The sequence below is a fragment of the Zingiber officinale genome, chromosome 6A (assembly GCF_018446385.1).
Source record: "Zingiber officinale cultivar Zhangliang chromosome 6A, Zo_v1.1, whole genome shotgun sequence".
In the NCBI taxonomy this organism is placed as follows: Eukaryota; Viridiplantae; Streptophyta; class Magnoliopsida; order Zingiberales; family Zingiberaceae; genus Zingiber; species Zingiber officinale.
In genome coordinates, this window is record NC_055997.1 from 39596979 (window position 1) to 39618598 (window position 21620).

Consider the following 21620-nt stretch of genomic DNA (forward strand, 5'->3'; position numbering starts at 1 on the left):
TTTGATATTGGGGCGACCCATTCTTTTGTATCAGTACCCTTTGCCAAGGAATTTCAGGTGCCTACAGAGAGCATGAACTCCAAGTTCTTGACAACCCTACCTTCTAGGGAAGTCATGGAGTCCAACCAATGGCTTCGGGCTGTACCAGTCAAAATTTCAGACCGAGAGCTATATGTTAATTTAGTAGTTGTTGCGATGCAGGATTTCGACAATATTCTAGGTATGGATTTCCTCAGTAAGTACAGCACCTCGGTGGACTGCCACAGAAGGAAAGTGATTTTCAGCCCAGAAGGTGAACCATCCTTTGAGTTTACGGGAGTGCCGAAGAGGAAGACCCAGAAATTCCTCTCTTCCCTAACAGCTCAGCAAATGTTAGCTAAAGGGTGTGCTGGTTTTCTTGCACACACTGTGAATACAGAAGAACAAAAGTGTTGGTTAATCCTAGGAAAACGTACCGGTTCCACTGTACAAAATTTTTTTTGTATAAGTGTCAAACCTTTCCTTAAATAACCTATTGTGTTCTTTAGAAGTTAAATTAGGAATCGTAGACGGAACTTAACATCATTGATTCCAAATTTAACTTATCTGTTCTTAATGGTTTAGATTTGAATCGCAAGCGGAACTTAACACTATTGATTCAAATTTACCTAGATTATTAATTCCATAAATATTAATTTCCAAAATTGGCTTCCAGGACTGCATGGTGAGGCACATGACCTTCTTGGATATGGGAGCAACCACCACCGCCTAGGCAAAGCCTTTTAAGGAAAGCTAATATTTATTTCCTTAAATAACTCTAGGTTAACCGAAAAGAATAATCGAATCACAAATTCGAAAAAGAAGAAAACACAAAATCGAAAAATAAATTCGATAAACTAGATCTAATTGCCTCTTGTATTTAGAATTCTTACAAAGAAAATAACTAGTATGATGCGGAAGAAAACTACTAGTTATAACTTCTCTTTGTAAGCTAATGACCTCGAGATCTTCTGTCGTATTCCTCGCCTCGCCTTGGACGTCGTGTGGGCGACGATCCTCCAAGATGAACACCACCCAAAAGAGTTCTTCTTCTTCCTTTAGAATTCGGCCACCACCACCACCAAGGAAAAGAGAGCAAAGGGAAAGGGAGAAAGGAGAGGGCCGACCACCAAGAGATCACCCAAGCAAAAGAATAAGAGTTGTGTCCCATGAAACCCCCTCACCCCTTCTTTTATATTACTTGGCCAAGGCAAATAAGGAAAAACCTTTTACAAAAATAAAATCATCCAAGAGTTTTTCCTTTTTTCTTTTTCCTTTTTATTTTTCCTTTTCTTTCCTCTTGATTGAATCAATCATCAATCAATGGTTGAGATCAATCCTATTTGGTTTAGGATTAAGCTTGACTGGCCCCTTGCTTGGGCACCAAGCAAGGTGGCCGACCACCATATTTAGGAAAGGAATAATAATTTTTTTTATAAAATTTTTACAAGAAAAAACTCTTATAAAATTTTACAAGCTCTCTTTCCTAAAGAAGGAGTTAAAAAAGGAAATTTCTAAAAATTAAAACCATGTTTTAAATTTAAAAACTCTCTTATAAAATATCCTTTTTTTAACATGATGATAGAAAATTTTAATTTTAAAATTTATCTCCCTTTTTTTCTTAAACCATGAGGATGGTTAAAAAAGGAAAGTTTTAAAACTTTTAAAACTCTCTATTAAAACATGCGGCCTAATTCAAATAAGAAAAGTTTTAAAATTAAAATCTCTCTTTTAAAACTTATAGTTTTATACAAAAAGAAGATTTTAAAAATTCAAAACACCCCTCCTATTTGAATTAATCTTGGCCGACCCCTACAAGCTTGGTCACCAAGCTATAGGGTCGGCCCCTATAAGAGGATGTGGCCGGCCATTGCTTAGCCACCAAGCAATGGTCCGACCCCCTTCTTGGACACCAAGAAGAGCCTTACATTTGAATGGACTTGAGGCTATAATGAGACTATGACAGGGACCTTGAGGAGAAATTAGTTTTGGCCTTCCGATGAGCTTGAGTATCCCGTGTTCGCCCTGAACACACAACTCAAGTTCATAGATAATAACTCATTCCACTAGAGAGTTATTACCGCACTACCGCACCAATCCCAAATTACATTATGGGCTCCTTCTTATCATGAGTGTGTTAGTCTCCCTGTGTTCAAGATTATGAATGTCCATTAATTAAGTAAGTTACTGACAACTCACTTAATTAATATCTAGCTCCAAGAGTAGTACCACTCAACTTTATTGTCATGTCGGACTAGGTCCACCTACAGGGTTTAACATGACAATCCTTATGAGCTCCTCTTAGGGACATTCTCAACCTCGATAACTAGGACACAGATTCCTTCTATAAACAACAATACACACTATAAGTAATATCATTTCCCAACTTATCGGGCATATTGATTTATCGAGCTAAACCTCACCCTTTGATAAGTCAAAGAAATAAATATTAAATATATGTGCTTGTAATTATATTAGGATTAAGAGCACACACTTCCATAATAACTAAGGTCTAGTTCTTTTACTAAGTCAATACAAAAAGAACATACATAAATGATCCTACTCAATACACTTAAAGTGTATCAGTGTAATTTATTAGTCAAGATAAACTAATACTTAATTACACTACGACTATTCTGATGGTTTGTTCCTTTCCATCTTAGTCGCGAGCAACTGTTTATAATTTATAGAGAATCGATAACATGATCTTCTGAGTGTGACACCACACTCCATGTTATCTACTATATAAATTAATTGAACAATTACATTTAACAAATAAATACAAATATTGACCAATGTGATTCATTTATTTCAACAAATAAATGTTTACAAAAGCTAGGCTTTTAGTATACACTCTAACAATCTTCCACTTATACTAAAAGACTAAGCTGCCATATCTGTTGCCTTACATCTGATTCCCATCCCCTCCACATGCCGATCAAAAGCTTTCGCCAGAAGGGCCTTTGTGAAAGGATCTGCTAGGTTATCTTCTGATGCAATCTTGGCGACGACAACTTCTCCTCGCTTGACGATGTCTCGTATCAGGTGGTACTTGCGCTTTATATGTTTACTTGCCTTATGAGCTCGTGGTTCCTTCGAGTTTGCAACTGCACCGCTATTATCACAATAAATTGTGATGATCTTGGGCAAACCAGGAATCACATCTAAGTCCATTAGAAAGTTCCTGAGCCATACGACTTCTTTTGCTGCCTCAGAGGCTGCGACATACTCAGCTTCCATGGTTGAGTCTGAGACGCATTTCTGCTTAACACTCCTCCATGCAATGACTCCACCTCCTAGAGTAAACACATAGCCTGACGTAGACTTACTATTGTCCCTATCTGATTGAAAATCCGAATCCGTGAAACCCACAGGGAGTAAATCGTCTGCTTGGTAAACTAGCATATAATCTCTAGTCCTTCTCAGGTACTTTAATATATGCTTTACTGTAGTCCAATGTCCTTGTCCAGGGTTACTCTGATATCTGCTAACCATGCCCACGGCAAAACAGATATCAGGTCTCGTACACAGCATTACATACATAAGGCTTTCTACAGCCGAAGCATAAGGAACTGCCTTCATGTCCTCAATCTCCTTTGATGTCTTCGGGGACATCTCTTTAGATAAGGCTACTCCATGTCTAAAAGGTAAGAAACCTTTCTTGGAGTTTTGCATGCTAAAACGAGCAAGGATCGTATCTATATATAAAGCTTGGGATAGGCACAACATTCTTTTCTTGCGATCCCTTATAACTTTGATCCCAAGAATGTGTGCACATTCTCCTAAGTCCTTCATATCAAATTGTTTAGACAACCATACCCTTATGTCTGATAATACCATGACATTGTTGTCAATTAACAAAATATCATCTACGTATAGTACAAGAAATACCACCACGTTTCCGTTACACTTCTTGTATACACAAGACTCATCCGGACATTGAATAAATCCATATGACTAGATTACTTCGTTAAACCGGATGTTCCAAGATCTTGAATCTTGCTTTAGTCCATAAATGGACCGATTGAGCTTACACACTAGATGCTCTTTGCCCTTTTCAATGAATCCTTCTGGTTGCTTCATATGGATGTTTTCTTCAAGACTTCCGTTAAGGAAAGCTGTCTTGACATCCATTTACCAAATCTCATAGTCCATATGAGCGGAAATGGATAAGAGTATTTGGATAGACTTAAGCATGGCTACCGGTGAAAAAGTCTCCTCATAATCGATTCCCTCTTTCTGAGTATACCCTTTCGCAACAAGCCTTGCTTTGAAGGTTTCTACCTTCCCATCTATCCCTCTTTTCCTTTTGTAGATCCACTTGTATCCAATGGTTTTTACATCATTAGGTGGTTCTACAAGCTCCCAGACCTTATTAGAATACATAGATTCTATTTCGGAATTCATTGCCTTTTGCCAAGATACTGCATCAAAATCTTGGAGTGCTTCGTTATATGTTCGGGGATCTGGTTCATGTTTACCTGGGATCAAGTCCGAAGACTCACCCAAAAACATGAATCTCTCAGGTTGCCTTACAACCCTCCCACTACGACGAGGCACTGTCTCTGGCTGTGTATCATGTGTGACATGTGTTGCAGTTTCTTGTGGTACTTCATCTTGTACTGTTGGTACTAAAGTAGACGTGTCCTCTCTAATTTCTTCTAGAACTATTTCACTTATGGGCTTATGGTTCATTACATAATCTTCTTCTAAAAATCGAGCATTGGTGCTAACAATGATCTTTTGATTTTTAGGATTATAAAACAAACCACCTTTCGTTCCCTTTTGATATCCCACAAACAGACAAACTTCTGTACGTGATTCCAACTTGTCAGTATCTCCCTTCAGCACATGTGCTGGACTACCCCATATTCAGATATGATTCAGACTAGGCTTACGCCCATTCCATAATTCCATGGGAGTAGAAGGAGCTGTTTTAGAAGGTACCATATTCAGAATGTGCACTGCTGTTTCTAAAGCATATCCCCAAAACGAATTTGGTAATTCTGAATAACTCATCATCGATCTAACCATTTCCATAAGAGTCCTATTCCTTCATTCTGCCACACCATTCTGCTGGGGTGTACCAGGTGCAGTCAATTGGGATTGAATCCCGACTTCTGATAAGTAATTCCTAAACTCTCCAAAGAGGTATTCACCACCACGGTCATACCGTAGTGTCTTGATACTTTTTCCAAGACGTTTCTCCACATCAGCCCTATATTCTTTGAACTTGTCAAAGCATTCAGACTTGCGGCGCATCAGGTAAATGTATCCGTATCTTGAATAATCGTCTATAAAGGAGACGAAGTATTCATAACCACCTCTTGCCTGGATAGACATAGGACCACACAAATCAGAATGAACCATTTCTAATGCATCTTTGGCTCTATACCCCTTGGCCTTAAAAGATCTCTTGGTCATTTTACCTTCCAAGCAGGATTCACATGTTGGAATGTTTTCCAACTTTAATGAACCCAAGAGTCCATCGGCTACAAGCCTTTGAATCCTACTTAAGTTAATATGTCCAAGCCTTAGATGCCAAAGATATATTTGGTTCATTTCCGAAGGTTCTTTTCTCTTATTAGAGTTAGAAGATGTGTTATTAATTTCCATATTTTGCTTTGTGGGAGAAATTGGATTTAAAGTGTATAAATTGCCAACCAATGCACCAGAACAGATAATCACCTTATTTCTCTTTATAACGACATTATTACTAAAAGAGACTGAATATCCATCCAAATATAGTTTAGAAACTGAAATTAAATTCTTTCTAAAACTGGGTACATAAAGACAATTTCTTAAAATCAAATTTCTATTCCTATCAAAAGATAAGTAGACGTCTCCCACTGCAACAGCCGCCACCTTAGTAGCATTGCCCATGTAGACAGTTATCTCTCCATCAAATAGTCGCCGGGTTTCCTGGAACCCCTACAAAGAATTACAGACATGATCAGTGGCTCCCGTATCTACACACCAAGTGCTGGTAGATAACACCGCTAAATATGTTTCAACTACTAGAGTATGAGATATACCTTTATTGTTCTGGTTCCTATGAGGACAGTTCGCTTTCCAATGTCCAGACTACTTGCAGATGAAGCACTTGTCCTTCGGCTTCTTCATTCCAGCTTTCTGTCCTGTACTCTGAGGTTTATTCACCTTCTTTGCTGAAAAGACTTGTTTCTTCTTCTTCTCGCCTTTCGACTTAGAAGTAGAACCATTTTCAGCATAGTGAATCTGAGAACTGTGACGAAATATTCCTTCTGCTGCCTGTAGTTCTGTCATAAGTTCCGCCAATGTATACTCTCTTTTGTTCATGTTATAGTTCAGGCAGAACTACTCAAAACTTCTGGATAGCGTTTGGAGAATTATATCGACCTGGGTTTCTCCATCGATTTCTCCTCCAAGGACTTGTATTTCATTCAGATAAGCCATCATTTTGAGGATATGATCCCTTACGAGTGTCCCCTCAGACATGGAGGCTGTCATTAGCTTCCTCATTGCCTCTTGCCTAGCAGTCCAACTCTGGTGCCCAAAGAGTTCTTTGAGATTGTTCATTATATCATAAGCTGTTGGTAAATCTTGATGCTGATGTTGCAATACATTTGACATAGATGTCAAAATGTAACACTGCGCCATCTCATCAGCTTTTACCCATTTCTTATGATACTCAATCTCCTTTGGGGTAGAGTCACCGTCAGGTGCATCAGGGCAAGTCTCAGTCAGTACAAACTTATAGCTTTCAGTAGTAAGAACAATGTCCAGATTTCTTTTCCAATCAATATAGTTGGGACCAGTAAGTTTGTTCTCTTTCAGTATAATGGCTAGTGGGTTGAAAAGTCATCCTAAGAATCACAAAAAATAAACTTTAGTCAAGACTCTAAATTTAGAATAATATTGATTCCTCAAACAATACTATTTTAAATTAACCAACACCTCAAATCACCGTGAATATTGCATGCCACATTAGTGTGAACGTATACAAATTCAACATTTGTAAGAGGAGGGTGTGACCCATTAATTTTATTATCTTGTCATCCTAACCTTATGACAAATAAAATTAATAGTTGGTTTCACTTTGGTCACACAATAGAATAACAGTGACTCCGTTGGGGAGGATACTATTGAATGCGTCTAAGTGTATAGCATTACTTGATACTAAGTCCATTAAATAGGATTGTGCCCCTTCAGTTGGAGAAGATCACACGCTCCTAAATAATTTCCTTTAACCATCCATAAAAGGAAGTTTGATCAAGTGATCCGCAACAAACCCATCCGTTGTGGAGGGAGGCACTCAGAGCCAATACGCAAGCTTGTTGCATCACTTACAAACTAGTAATGGAGACCATGGGATTTATTAAAATCCCTCTCCCACTTAGTTATTTAAAATTGAGGATTTTAACCTATGCTAGCATACATCACATGCATATAAACATCACAGTAAATAAAAGCAATAAATTTTGAAATTAATTTTCCAACTATTATGGCCTTTTCCATCACTATCTTCGGTATGCTCCAACCCTAGCTGCTGCCATCTTTAGCCACCGCCATCGGGTTGAGTTGTCGCATCCATCTTGCTTCTTATTCCGCTGCATCTCTGGTGCTCCAAAAGTACCACGCCTTGCAAGAATCCGATCCGCAACAAAAATAGAATTTTACATATATCGATCCTATATTCCACGTGGGAATGTAAATGTATTCTAGATCGAACAAAAATAAAATTCTAAAAATAATACAGCTCCTGCTGTATTTTATACATACAATCATGCACACAAATAGTGCCCTTGACATGTCCAAGGGTCCAATCACACACAATAATAATAAGCCATAATAGTTGGAGCCTGCAAACAAAGAGTTAGCACATCCTACTACTATCCTGCCTAAATTATGTATAACATGTGCATAACCTATTTGAATTCTAAAAATACACAGAGGCAAACCCTAGCTCTGATATCAATTGTTGGTTAATCCTAGGAAAATGTACCGGTTCCACTGTAAAATTTTTTTATTGTACAAGTGTCAAACCTTTCCTTAAATAACCTATTGTGTTCTTTAGAAGTTAAATTAGGAATCGCAGACGGAACTTAACATCATTGATTCCAAATTTAACTTATCTGTTCTTAATGGTTTAGATTTGAATCGCAAGCCGAACTTAACACTATTGATTCAAATCTACCTAGATTATTAATTCCATAAATATTAATTTCCAAAATTCACTTCCAGGACTGCATGGCGAGGCACATGGCCTTCTTGGATATGGGAGCAACCACCATCGCCTAGGCAAAGCCTTTTAAGGAAAGCTAATATTTATTTCCTTAAATAACTCTAGGTTAACCGAAAAGAATAATCGAATCACAAATTCGAAAAAGAAGAAAACACAAAATCGAAAAATAAATTCGATAAACTAGATCTAATTGCCTCTTGTATTTAGAATTCTTACAAAGAAAATAACTAGTATGATGCAGAAAAAAACTACTAGTTATACCTTCTCTTTGTAAGCTAATGACCTCGAGATCTTCTGCCGTATTCCTCGCCTCGCCTTGGATGTCGTGTGGGCGACGATCCTCCAAGATGAACACCACCCAAAAGAGTTCTTCTTCTTCCTCTAGAATTCGGCCACCACCACCACCAAGGAGAAGAGAGCAAAGGGAAAGGGAGAAAGGAGAGGGCCGGCCACCAAGAGATCACCCAAGCAAAAGAATAAGAGTTGTGCCCCATGAAGCCCCTTACCCCTTCTTTTATATTACTTGGCCAAGGCAAATAAGGAAAAACCTTTTACAAAAATAAAATCATCCAAGAGTTTTTCCTTTTCCTTTTTTATTTTTCCTTTTCTTTCCTCTTGATTGAATCAATCATCAATCAATGGTTGAGATCAATTCTATTTGGTTTAGGATTAAGCTTGGCCGGCCCCTTGCTTGGGCACCAAGCAAGGTGGCTGGCAACCATATTTAGGAAAGGAATAATAATTTTTTTTATAAAATTTTTACAAGAAAAAACTCTTATAAAATTTTACAAGCTCTCTTTCCTAAAGAAGGAGTTAAAAAAGGAAAGTTTCTAAAAATTAAAACCATGTTTTAAATTTAAAAACTCTCTTATAAAATTTTCTTTTTTTAACATGATGATAGAAAATTTTAATTTTAAAACTTATCTCCCTTTTTTTCTTAAACCATGAGGATGGTTAAAAAAGGAAAGTTTTAAAACTTTTAAAACTCTCTATTAAATTATGTGGCCTAATTCAAATAAGGAAAGTTTTAAAATTAAAATCTCTCTTTTAAAACTTATAGTTTTCTACAAAGAGAAGATTTTAAAAATTCAAAACACCCCTCCTATTTGAATTAATCTTGGACGGCCCCTACAAGCTTGGTCACCAAGCTATAGGGCCGACCCCTATAAGAGGATGTGGCCGGCCATTGCTTGGTCACCAAGCAATGGTCCGACCCCCTTCTTGGACACTAAGAAAAGCCTTACATTTGAATGGACTTGAGGCTATAATGAGGCTACGACAGGGACCTAGAGGAGAAATTGATTTTGGCCTTCCGATGAGCTTGAGTATCCTGTGTTCACCCTGAACACACAACTCAAGTTCATCGATAATGACTCATTCCACTAGAGAGTTATTACCACACTACCGCACCAATTCCAAATTACATTATGGGCTCCTTCTTATCATGAGTGTGTTAGTCTCCCTGTGTTTAAGATTACGAATGTCTACTAATTAAGTAAGTTACTGACAATTCACTTAATTAATATCTAGCTCCAAGAGTAGTACCACTCAACTTTATTGTCATGTCGGACTAGGTCCACCTGCAGGGTTTAACATGACAATTGTAACGACCCGCCTTCTACTAACTAAGTTGTAAGGCCGAACCGTCACATTATGCTATGCTAAGCTATATCCCTGACCATCACTAAGTCTAGATGCGGAAGCTGTACTAATTAAAACTTTGCTAACTATTATCATTTCTTGATTCTATATGGGCTAAGGGGTGTAATCTAAACTATTCATGTCATATATTACCTTCCCCGTGGTCAAGGAACTGAACTAAGGGCTTTGCAGCTGTTATCAGGCCTCCCAATCGATCGGTGGATCGATTGGAATGGTCTGATCGATCCAGTGATCGACTCAGCATGCTACTGTATGCGGAACTTAGGTTGGATCGATCCAGTGATCGATTCAGCACGCTACTGTGCTCGGGGCAATATTCTGGATCGATCGGTTGGTCAATCCAGACTAGCCAATCGATCCAGTGATCGATCCCAGGTCTTTCTGTTCGTGACCGAAAGCATCCAGATCGATCGGCTGATCGATCCAGGAGCTTACTGTTTGCGGTACGAACTTCTCAATCGATCGGCTGATCGATTGAGAAGCCTCCAATCGATCGGCCGATCGATTGGGGTTCTGATTTCGTACCAGAAGTCTGATTTCAGCACTGTTTCGTGCCTCAATCACACATACAAGTTCTAAAATGACTGGGAAACATTCTAATAATAAACAACTAGCATTCTAAACAGGGTTACTAACAATCTAAGTAGAGTTTCTATTACTCCATGCATGTAAATACTTAAATAAGCAAAAGTAGTGCAATAAGAAATGCTAAGTTCATAAATGTTCTATTTCTTCACAGTTCTAATGTTCAAAACAAAACTCGCTGAAATTCCCTAAGATCTTTGTTCCAAGTTCCATCCACACACATCCTCATCGTTGCATTGACCTCCAGCCTCCGCTAGTCCATCTTTCCTTTACCTTTATCTGCAGTATAAGGAAAAAGTATCTGTAAGCTTTCGCTTAGTAAGAAACCATCTACCTCACAAAAACATGCATACGATGCGAATTATGTTTTTAAGACATGCTATTTGAAATACATTCTGAATATGCTAAGCATGGCATGGCATACAACGTATAGAAGCAAAACTGATCATGGCAATTGATCCTGTCTGAGAAGCTGACCGTGAAGGAGATCCGGAAGAGGAAAACCCACTGTAATGACGAAGACTAATGCCGGTGAAACCTCGACCCGAGAAATCGAAAGCGGATCGGAAGAAAACCAGAATCACCGAAGGAAGTCTGCTAAGTACGAAGAAATCCCCGTCCAAATAGGAGAAAACTGAACTTTCAAGCTCTCGAAGCTCCCTGCGCACAAGAGACCAACCAACGCTATCGTCAGTGACCTAAGACCGGGGTGGGAATCCCTGGCTAGGCCCTCCGACGCTCAAGTTAGTGATCTCGCTTGATGTCCAAGAAGGAAGAAGATGAACAGTAGCCAGAAAATTAGGGATGTGAACTTACCCAGCTAACGGAGAGAATTCCCCCTTTTATACCACTTCATATAACCTCCGTAGTCATGAAGTGGACCCCGGTTTGTTAGAGTTCGTTATGACATCAGCTGCGTACTTGGGGAAGATGATTTTTAAGGAATCTTTTTTGTACCCCAGATGTACCTTCATTGTCGTTTAGCGCCTGCAAGACAATCTAAAAGCATATTTCCCGCCAAAATATATATCTTCTATCATGAATTATTCTATTCGATATATTCACGTATGGTTCTTCTTCATGTGCCTTCTGTTTGTATCTTTGTCGTATCAACAAATAATTTTTATCCAGCATGTTTCTGAGGTATTCATTAACCCTTTTGGCTGATATTGGTCTTTCTCTGCTCTGGAGTATGCATCGGTTATTATTAACTTCCCTTCATATGACAAGCATGTATCGACCGATATTGGCCTACCTTTGTTCGACAGGCATGTATCGACCGATATTGGTCTACCTTCGTTCGGCAGGCATGTATCGACCGATGTTGGCCTACCTTTGTTCTGGAGTATGCATCGGTCGTTATTAACTTACCTTCATACGGTAAGCATGTATCGACCGATATTGGCCTACCTTCGTTCGGCAGGCATGTATCGACCGATATTGACCTACCTTTGTTCTGGAGTATGCATCGGTCGTTATTAACTTACCTTCATACGGTAAGCATGTATCGACCGATATTGGCCTACCTTCGTTCAACAGGCATGTATCGACCGTTATTGGCCTACCTTCATTTGGCAGGCATGTATCGACCGATATCGGCCTACCTTTGTTCTGGAGTATGCATCGGTCGTTATTAACTTACCTTCACACGGCAAGCATGTATCGACCGATATTGGCCTACCTTCGTTTGGCAGGCATGTATCGACCGATATTGGCCTACCTTCGTTCGGCAGGCATGTATCGACCGATATTGGCCTACCTTCGTTCGGCAGGCATGTATCGACCGTTATTGGCCTACCTTCGTTCTGAAAGTATGTTTCGGCCGTTATTGGCCTTCCTCCTTTGACTCTTTCTTCCTTTTCTTTCCTTATCTGACGACCCACAAAACCTAACCCATATCACTAGCCTTCCCTTCAAGTCTAGTCGAAGGAGGTGTAGACGACTGACTAGACAGAAGTATGATCTTGTCTTTTCCTACCCGTGACTCTGCCCCAGATTTTAAAATGACCTCACAGATTTTGTGTACCACTATCTTAATGGATTAAGTGTGGCCATACTGTAAGCCTTTTTCTCCTTTAAATAGGGCTACAACCTTCTCTTCACCCACAACCTCTCTCAGTTCTTTTTCTTCCTTGCCACTTTTTGTTGCTAAGGCCATGGTCATGGATCCTCCTTTTTGGAGGCAACTTTTGTTGGACCAGGTGAGATCTATATATGAGTTTATCGGGATTTTTGCTTCGGCTACTTCAGGGGTTCAAGGGATTGTCTTAAGAGAGGAAGCTTCACAGTTCAAATCTTCTATCCAAAGATGCAGGTGCTCTGAAGGACCCAAGAAACTTCAGAGAAATTTTTTCTACTTATAGGGGGGCAGCCAAATGACCCATGGGTGTTGTGTGAAGGGCACAGCACATGATACCCTTGGGCTAAAATTGGTTTCTTCACTTGTTGAGCTCATACGGCTTGAGAAGGGAAGTGGTTTTCACATTTATTTTTCCATCATGGAATGAATCAATGTTTCCCTGTCTCGTTTCCCTTGAGCTTTTGTTTTTTGTTGCTTTCTTCGTCTCTGGCAAAATATTGCCTCTTATGAGCCTTGACAAGCTCGGACGAAGTGGGCTATTTCTATCTCTGCTCCATGGTAAGTTTGAATCCAGTGGGACTAAAATTTTCTGAGTGCCCTAAGTGTTTATGTTTGTAATATTTGTTATCTATTTGAGGTCTGCTGTTCCTGAGGAAATGTGACGCTATGTATTTGATCAGATCCTAAGTGTAAAGACAAATTTTTGTATGTAATCAAAGGCTTTTATTGAATCCCTCTATCATTTACAATGTGGTGTTGTGTTCATCATTTCTTAATGCATCCTATATATCATTTATCATAGCTAAGGTTATCTTAACTATTATAATCATAATATTCATCTAACATAACCACAATTGCCCTTGTTAATAAAAATATTTTCAATAAATACTAAGTCATGTTCTGCACGGACAAATTAACATTTGTCACTCTTCTAAACTTTTTACTCTTAAAATATTCTTGTCTTTAGCCTGGGTATGGTCAAAAAGTTCAGTCCATTTTATTTTATTATGCCCAGTCGATCACGTTTTCTTTCGAGGTTTCTAAACTGGTGATTGGCTCTACTTCGGGTGAGAGAATGTTCGAGGCACTGTCACGCTCCGCAAGTGTACGAAAATGTCGCAAGTAATATAAAAGATTATCGTATCCACAGGGACTGGAATATGCACTAGAAATGTCTCAATGCGAATTAGCTAAACAACTATCCAATCGTTTCAAATGCAAAGTGAAGGTAAACAAATCTAATATTATAGATCTACAAACAAGAGTTTAGTGTTTTGGGTTATGATAAGGGAGATTCTAGGAGTTTCAGTTTCTTTGTAAGATTTCTTGAATGTAAATGGTTCACCAATTCTTATCCCTCAATTGCCAAGCACTTGTAGAAAGTTGCCGGTTCTCTCTTGCAATAGACAACCGGCTAAGGACTGAGAAATGTATCTAAATATGATCAATTAGACGTGAACCTACGTTGTCCTTACACAGAAGCGCACCTATTACTATGCCTTCCTCGGATATCAACATAGAAGCCCACAACTTATTAATCTATCAAGATACAAGAAACTAATCACAAAATCCATCCTACTCTCTTGAATATTCCTATTTCCTCTTCAAGATTATCTCTCAAACGTCCTTACACGGGCTTGCACCTGTCACGTGGATCCCTCGGATGATCGAGTGAGAGTTTATCTTTACAAAGTCCACAAGAAATCCAAACAATCAATCAAGAATGAGAATTAAGCACAAACCACCATTAATCATTCAAGATCTAATTGATACAAGCAAGACAATGTCATTGAAACAAGAAAATGGCAAATCCATAAGAGATTACATCAATCCATCATACAAATACTCCCTTAATCCTAGAATACAAGATCTACTCCATGAATCGAGGAAGAATATCCGAAGAAATGAAGATTACAAGCATTTCTTAAATCCCCAATCCAAGAAACCAAGAAAAGGGGGGAAAGAGAAAACTTATCTACGAAGAAGCCTCGTCTTCAGATCCAATTCTCGCTCCAGAGTCGAAATCGTCAAGAACTCCCTTAGAATCGCCCAGAAATCCTCCCAAGAATGGGAGGAAACCACCAAATCTTGCCTTCTCCCAAAGGGGGAGAGATCCCCTTTCAATTCATGAAGGAGGGTTTAAATAGAGGAGGGAATCGGGCGCCACACGGCCCCGTGACACGGCCGTGTGAGATTCACACGACCATGTCCAGTTCCTTCTCTGCCAAAGCTGCACGGCCGTGTGACTCACACGGCCAGGACCCTTCTGCTCTCTGGAAATACTACACGGCCGTGTGGTGCACACGGCCACAACCTGCTTGGTTTCTGGAAACCTCACACGACCGTGTAGATCCACACGGCCATGTAAGGCTTCTGCTCTCGTTGGCTTCAAATCTTGACACGACCGTGTGAGGTTCACACGGCCATGTCATCTTCCTCTTTTGTTGGTGCCAAACTTCACACGGCCCGAACTCATACAAGTGAAGGGCCGTGTGAGATACACGGCCTGGTGCTTTCTCCCTTTGTTTCCTCCAAGGCTTGCCCAAAGATGTAGATTCTTCACCAAATCGACTCCTGTGTACAGAAAATGCACAAAAAGCAGATCTCCGAACCAAAAGAGTAAATATGCTAAAAGGAAAGCTGGAAGTATAAAAATGCATAGATCAAGCATGCTCAAAGTATGTAAATATGCGTAAAAACATGCATAAAAGAGTATATAATCTACGCACATCACACCCCCAGACTTAAACCTTTGCTTGTCTTCAAGCAAAATGCCGCAGTCTAAATTCATATGTTCTACAACACATTCATAAAACCTAGTGCACTTTCCTAACTCTATCAAAAAGTTTCATTAACAAGCATGATCATGGAAACAAGTAAAGTATGGTTCAAGCATAAGAATCTTGTGCACAGTGTAAAAGTAACTCAACACCCTTCAAGTTTCAATCCATGTCCTAGTCAAGTCGTCATCAAATTTGAATTCCTAGTGTTTCCAGTGAAAGACAAGTAACCAGTGATAGGCACTTACTCACCATTCACTTGGTTCATATTTCTCAACTAACCCAAGGTCTCAAAGGTGTGCTCAATCTCAAGGGAAGCTAAGCAGTCATTTCCCCAGTAACCTAACTCGGTCTCAAAGGGGTGACTTGCATTCCACTCATTATTTTTATATTCTTATTTTTTAAGTGTTTGCATTGTGCAAAACTTATTCACAAATGTACTTTTAGCACACATGTTGGGATATTTTGATTTTTCCAAATGAGCTTTAATGATTTGAGCCTCATCCAGTAACCAAAATGAAAGTTGAGAAATCACCATGGAAACCAAGTACTAAGCAAACAAGATGAATCATGACTATTTCAATGACATCAACTATTCAAGCATCAAGCACAAGTGTAGTGAAGATAAAATCCTTAAGGTTGAACCAAAACTAAAACTCATCACCATAAGATTCTCAGCTTATTAATGCTTCCCAAGATAGAAAAAAGAAACTACACAAAGTTTACTACTAGCATCATTCGAATACCATGAATCAAGACAATAATCGTGCTAACATTTCACTTGAATCCAAGAAAGAATATAAGTGAAGATTTGATGTTCTCAAAATTTTTTTTGCCATGATTATTTCAAAAGCAAGCAAAATAAAGCAACAAGAACCAACATGAAAAACTAACAAAAACTAAAAACTGAAAATGAAAACTAAACTAAACAGTACATGACACTCCCCTAGACTTAAACTTTTCATCGTCCCGATGAAATCAATATGGTGGAGGAGGTGGAGGTGGACGAGGGAAAGGAGGTCTACGACGTGGTTGGCCAATAGGAAAACTAGGAAAACCTGGAATCTCACCCAAAGATCTATGATACTCATATAAAGCATCTACTTGTTGGCTAGTAAGCATCATGCTCTGCATAAAATCTCTCATCCTAGCCTGATCAGTATCATAATCCTGCACAAACTCAGCCACTTGACCTTGAAAATTCCTCGTAAACTGAAAATGATTTTGTACCTCCCTAAACTGATCATCAGATAAAGAGAAGCGCCCCTCCAACATTTTTCGTTGGGAATCTTGCTTCTCATGAAGTGATTCTAGAGACGTACAAAAATCTGAAAAATCAAACCTAGAAGATCCCGTGCCATATGTAAAAGAATGCCTAGCGGGCTCCATAAAACTAGAAGGCTGCGGGTGTCCATATGACGAGGGCTCATGATGTGGCTCAGTGTTTCCAGGTATAGAAGGGTTATCCTCAAAATCTAACTCAGAAATTCCCAATTAGCCGGGTTACGAATAGTAGTTCGTTCAGGAAAAGGAAGGGGTAAAGGAGAACCACTCCTCCTAGGAAATACGAAACCATTCTCATCCCGAACGATCATTTTCATAGCAAGACATGCATCAATGTCAATCATGTCATTACCATGAATTATTTCCAACCCATCAACATCAAGATTTAAATTATAAGCTATTCGGGTAATCAAACCACCAAAAACAATTGATCCCGATGATGCCCTAGCAGATCTTAATAAGGTTTGAACAAAATGAAAACCAGAATCAAATTCAACCTTATAAAGCATAGCCCATAAAGCATAAAGCTCTATCTTTTTAACCACCCCATCACTCTCTCCCCTACCAAAAATAGTTTTACCCATGACTCTATGTAGATACCTAAAGATGGAGTTTTGCATATGGGAGGCCTTAGCTCTTGAAGGCTCGTAAGGTTGATCTAACCCAGTTATTGCATTCCAAAAATGATTCCAATTAAACCTTGGATCAAACCTACGAGGGCTACCGGTGGTTAATCCAAAACAAGAATTAAAGTCACTAAATGCCCATAGAAATTCTTGATTCATTAGTCTAAAAGAGATTTTTCCAAAATAATCATCTTCATTAGTAAAATGGACATCCAATGAACTCAAAAATTCCAAAACAAGACGAGGATATGTAGGCAAATGTGTGTACATAATATCACTCCAATCCAAAAGCCCAATCATCAAATCTACATCTTCCCTAATTCCAAGCATATCAAGAATAGTTGGGTCCATATATCTAGTACACACTATCTTTCTATTGACAAGAATTGCAAATCTAGTTACTTGATCATCATTTCTAAACACAATATTGAATTCATTGTCATTACCTTCGTTGCGTGAAGTCCTTTTGCCTTTGCCCTTCACTGGTTGTTTTCCTTTGTCCCTTGATGGCTCCTTCTCTTTGTCTCCACTGGATCCACCACCTCCTTTGCGAAGTTTCTTCAAAATATTGGACATCTTGATGAGTTTAGATAGGGGAAGAATTATCTAGAATTGGAAAAATGGAACTCAAAGAACAAAACTTCAAAGAGCAAAGATCTTAGGTTAGGAGAACAAAAAGTCCAAGTCTTAGAGAGGAGGAGAATCCGGATCTAAGGGATCTTGAGAGATTAGAGAGGAGTTTTTAAGAGATTGGGAGAGAAAGATATGTTTTGGAGAGTTGGGGGTGTGCGGAACACGGCCAAGATCTGGCCGTGTAAGGTAGAAAGAAGACTTTAATAACTCTCCTACACGGGCCGTGCAGATCCACACGGCCTCCCCCTCTTCCCTCTCTGGATTCTTCGCACGGCCTCTCCATCCTTCTTCTCGGGATTCTTTACACGGCCGTGTCTGGGACACGGCCTATACCTTTTTCTCCTCGGGAGATCCCACACGGCCGTGTCTGGATGACACGGCCCTAACACTTCCCTTCTCTGCAACCTTTACCTGGCCGTGTATAGCACACGGTCTGGCTCTGTTTTGCACCTAACCTGAAAACAAAATCAAAAGAATGCATCAAACTAAAAGAAATTAAAATACAAATCAAAACTAACTAAAAGAACCCTTGGGTTGCCTCCCAAGAAGCGCTTGTTTAAGGTCTTTAGCTCGACCAAACTTGATCATTCACTTCTTTTCCTCGCCCTTGGAGGACAGATATACTTTTCGTTTTTGTTGGGAGATCTTCTCCCAACATCTTCCACCACATTGTCTCCTTCGTTTGGTGGCCTTCCATGAGGATGGAAATTCCATTCCTCAAGTTTATAAATGCTTGTCCTGCTACAAGCATTTAAAAGAGACGAGACATGGTTAGAGATATTAGATAGATCATATTCCAACCTTTCCTTACCAATTACCAAAGAAAGCTTATGATTTTTGACATCAATTATAGCTCCAGCTGTAGCAAGGAAAGGTCTTCCTAATATGATAGGAATCCTGGGGTCCTCTTCCATGTCCAACACGATAAAATCTGTGGGAATAACATTCCCATCCACCTCTACTGGCACATCTTCTAAAATACCCAAAGGGTACCTGCAGGAATGATCGGCAAGTTGAAGTGTCATAGTAGTAAGTTTAATGTTTTTGAGACCTAATTTATTACAAATTGAATAGGGAATGAGGCTAACACTTGCCCCCAAATCACAAAAAGCTTTTTCAAAAAATTCTTTTCCTATGTTGCAAGGAATATAAAAGCTCCCTGGGTCCTTTAGTTTTGGGGAAGTGTTCTTCTCCAAAATAGCACTACATTCCTCACTAAGCGCAATTGTCTCAACCTCTCCCCTTCTTCTCTTGTTTGACATGAGATCCTTCAGGAATTTGGCAAATCTAGGCATTTGAAGAATAGCATCAATAAGAGGTACCTCTACACAAATTTCCTTAACTTTTTCTAAAAACTTGCCAAATTCTTCATCTTTCTTGAGCATTATAAGTCTCTGAGGAAAAGGGACAACTTTGCTCTGATGGTTCAGTGGAAGAGTCTCTTCAACCTCAATGGTACTCTCCTCATTAGCTTGAATCTGATTTGGTATAAGAGGAGAGAGCTCTTCTTCTTTTTGTATCCCTTTTGAAGCGGTCACTTGGGAGTCTCCCAAGATCCGTCCGCTCCTAAGCTCAATTCTATTGCAATGCTCCATAGGATTCACATCAGGTTTTCTAGGAAGTTGTCCTGGTGCTCTGGATGATGAGGAAGCTAGTTGGGCAATTTGACTATCCTGGATCTTTTGATGCTTATCAGAATTATCCATTCTCTGAATGAGCTTTGCTAAATCTTGCTTCATTTCATTCTGACTTGAGATAATTTCTTCAAGCATCTTTTCAATATTTGACTTTGGTAAGCCTTGAGAAAATAGATGTTGAAAATTTTGTTGCCCAGCTTGAAAATTTGGTCTTACCCCCATAGATGGTCCTTGATCTTGATTATTTCTGTAAGAAAAATTGGGATGGCTCTTCCATCCAGGGTTATAAGTATTTGAGTATGGGTTATTCTGCCTTTGATTGTAACTCACGATTGCATCACATTATTCCAGTTGATTGATTTGTGCAGTGATAGCTCCCAATGGACATGAGTCATTTGAGTGCTCTGAACTCCCACATACTTCACAAGATGTACTAATAGCATTGACCATATTAGCACTAGTCCCCATATTTTCAAATTTCTTTGTAAGAGCGTCCAATTTTGCAGACAAAAGAGTGACTGCATCTACATCAAACTTCCCTGATGCTTTAATTGTTGGGTTTACAGAAGAATAGCCACCACTTCTTTCATTTGCCCATTGATGATGATTTTGTGCTACACTGTCAATAATTTCTTCAGCTTCATCTAAACTTTTATTCATAAGTGCCCCTCCAGCAGCTGAATCGAGGGACACTTTGGTATGATAGTTGATACCATTGTAAAAAGTGTGCAACACTAACCATCTTTCCAACCCATGATGTGGGCATTGTCTGAGCATACTATTATATCTATCCCATGCTTCAAAAAGAGATTCTGAGTCAGTTTGCTTGAAGCTTGTAATTAAATTACTCATATGAGCTATTTTGCTTGGTGGATAGAATTTATCAAGAAACTGTTGCTCACACTGCTCCCAAGTGGTGATGCTATTAGGGGCCAAAGAATTCAGCCATTGCTTTGCCCTATCTCTTAAGGAAAACCCAAATAATAACATCTAACTGCTTCTGAAGGAACTCCATTCATTTTCATGGTACCATATATTTCATAAAAGACCTCTAAGTGTTGATTGGGGTCTTCATGAGGTCCTCCACCAAATTGGTTCTGCTGCACCATAGATATAATTACGGGTTTGATCTCAAAGTTATTAGCTTCCACTGGAGGTCTTGAAATACTAGATCGAAAACCTCTTGCATAAGGTGCTGCATAATCCTTGAGTGGTCTATTCGCCATGTTCAAATATTCCTGTTCTTCAATTTGCCTTTGTAGAATTCTTCTTTTATGGAAAGTTTTGTCAATCTCAGGGTCAAAAGGAAAGAATTCCCCTGCAAAGTTAGATCTTCGCATACACAAGAACAAGATAGCAAATGACAATTCAACAGAAAAAGAAAAATAAAAGAATCAAAAATGCAGAATTGAATTTGTACAAAAAGAATTAACAAGAAGTAAAAGTTATACAAGAAAATAAAAACAGAAATCTAATGATTAGTTACAACTATGCAATATGAAAGGAAAACAAATGTTATGTTTAGTCTAACTCAATTGATAATTCCTAATGTTATAGCGCAGTCCCCGGCAACGGCGCCAAAAACTTGTCACGCTCCGCAAGTGTACGGAAATGTCGCAAGTAATATAAAAGATTATCGTATCCACAGGGGCTGGAATAAGCACTAGAAATGTCTCAATGCGAATTAGCTAAACAACTATCCAATCGTTTCAAATACAAAGTGAAGGTAAACAAATCTAATATTATAGATCTACAAACAAGAGTTTAGTGTTTTAGGTTATGATAAGGGAGATTCTAGGAGTTTCGGTTTTTTGTAAGATTTCTTGAATGTAAATGGTTCACCAATTCTTATCCCTCAATTGCCAAGCACTTGTAGAAAGTTGTCGGTTCTCTCTTGCAATAGACAACCGACTAAGGACTGAGAAATGTATCTAAATATGATCAATTAGACGTGAACCTACGTTGTCCTTACACAGAAGCGCACCTATTATTATGCCTTCCTCGGATATCAACATAGAAGCCCACAACTTATTAATCTATCAAGATACAAGAAAATAATCACAAAATCCATCCTACTCTCTTGAATATTCC

General features: G+C 39.0%; 1 non-coding gene across 1 annotated transcript; it reads left to right on the plus strand.

Moving 5' to 3' along the window:
• Positions 1-20277: 20277 nt before the first annotated feature.
• On the plus strand, positions 20278-20383 carry LOC121998914. Its single transcript, XR_006116698.1, has one exon. It is a non-coding gene; the product is annotated as a small nucleolar RNA R71 (small nucleolar RNA).
• Positions 20384-21620: the final 1237 nt, after the last annotated feature.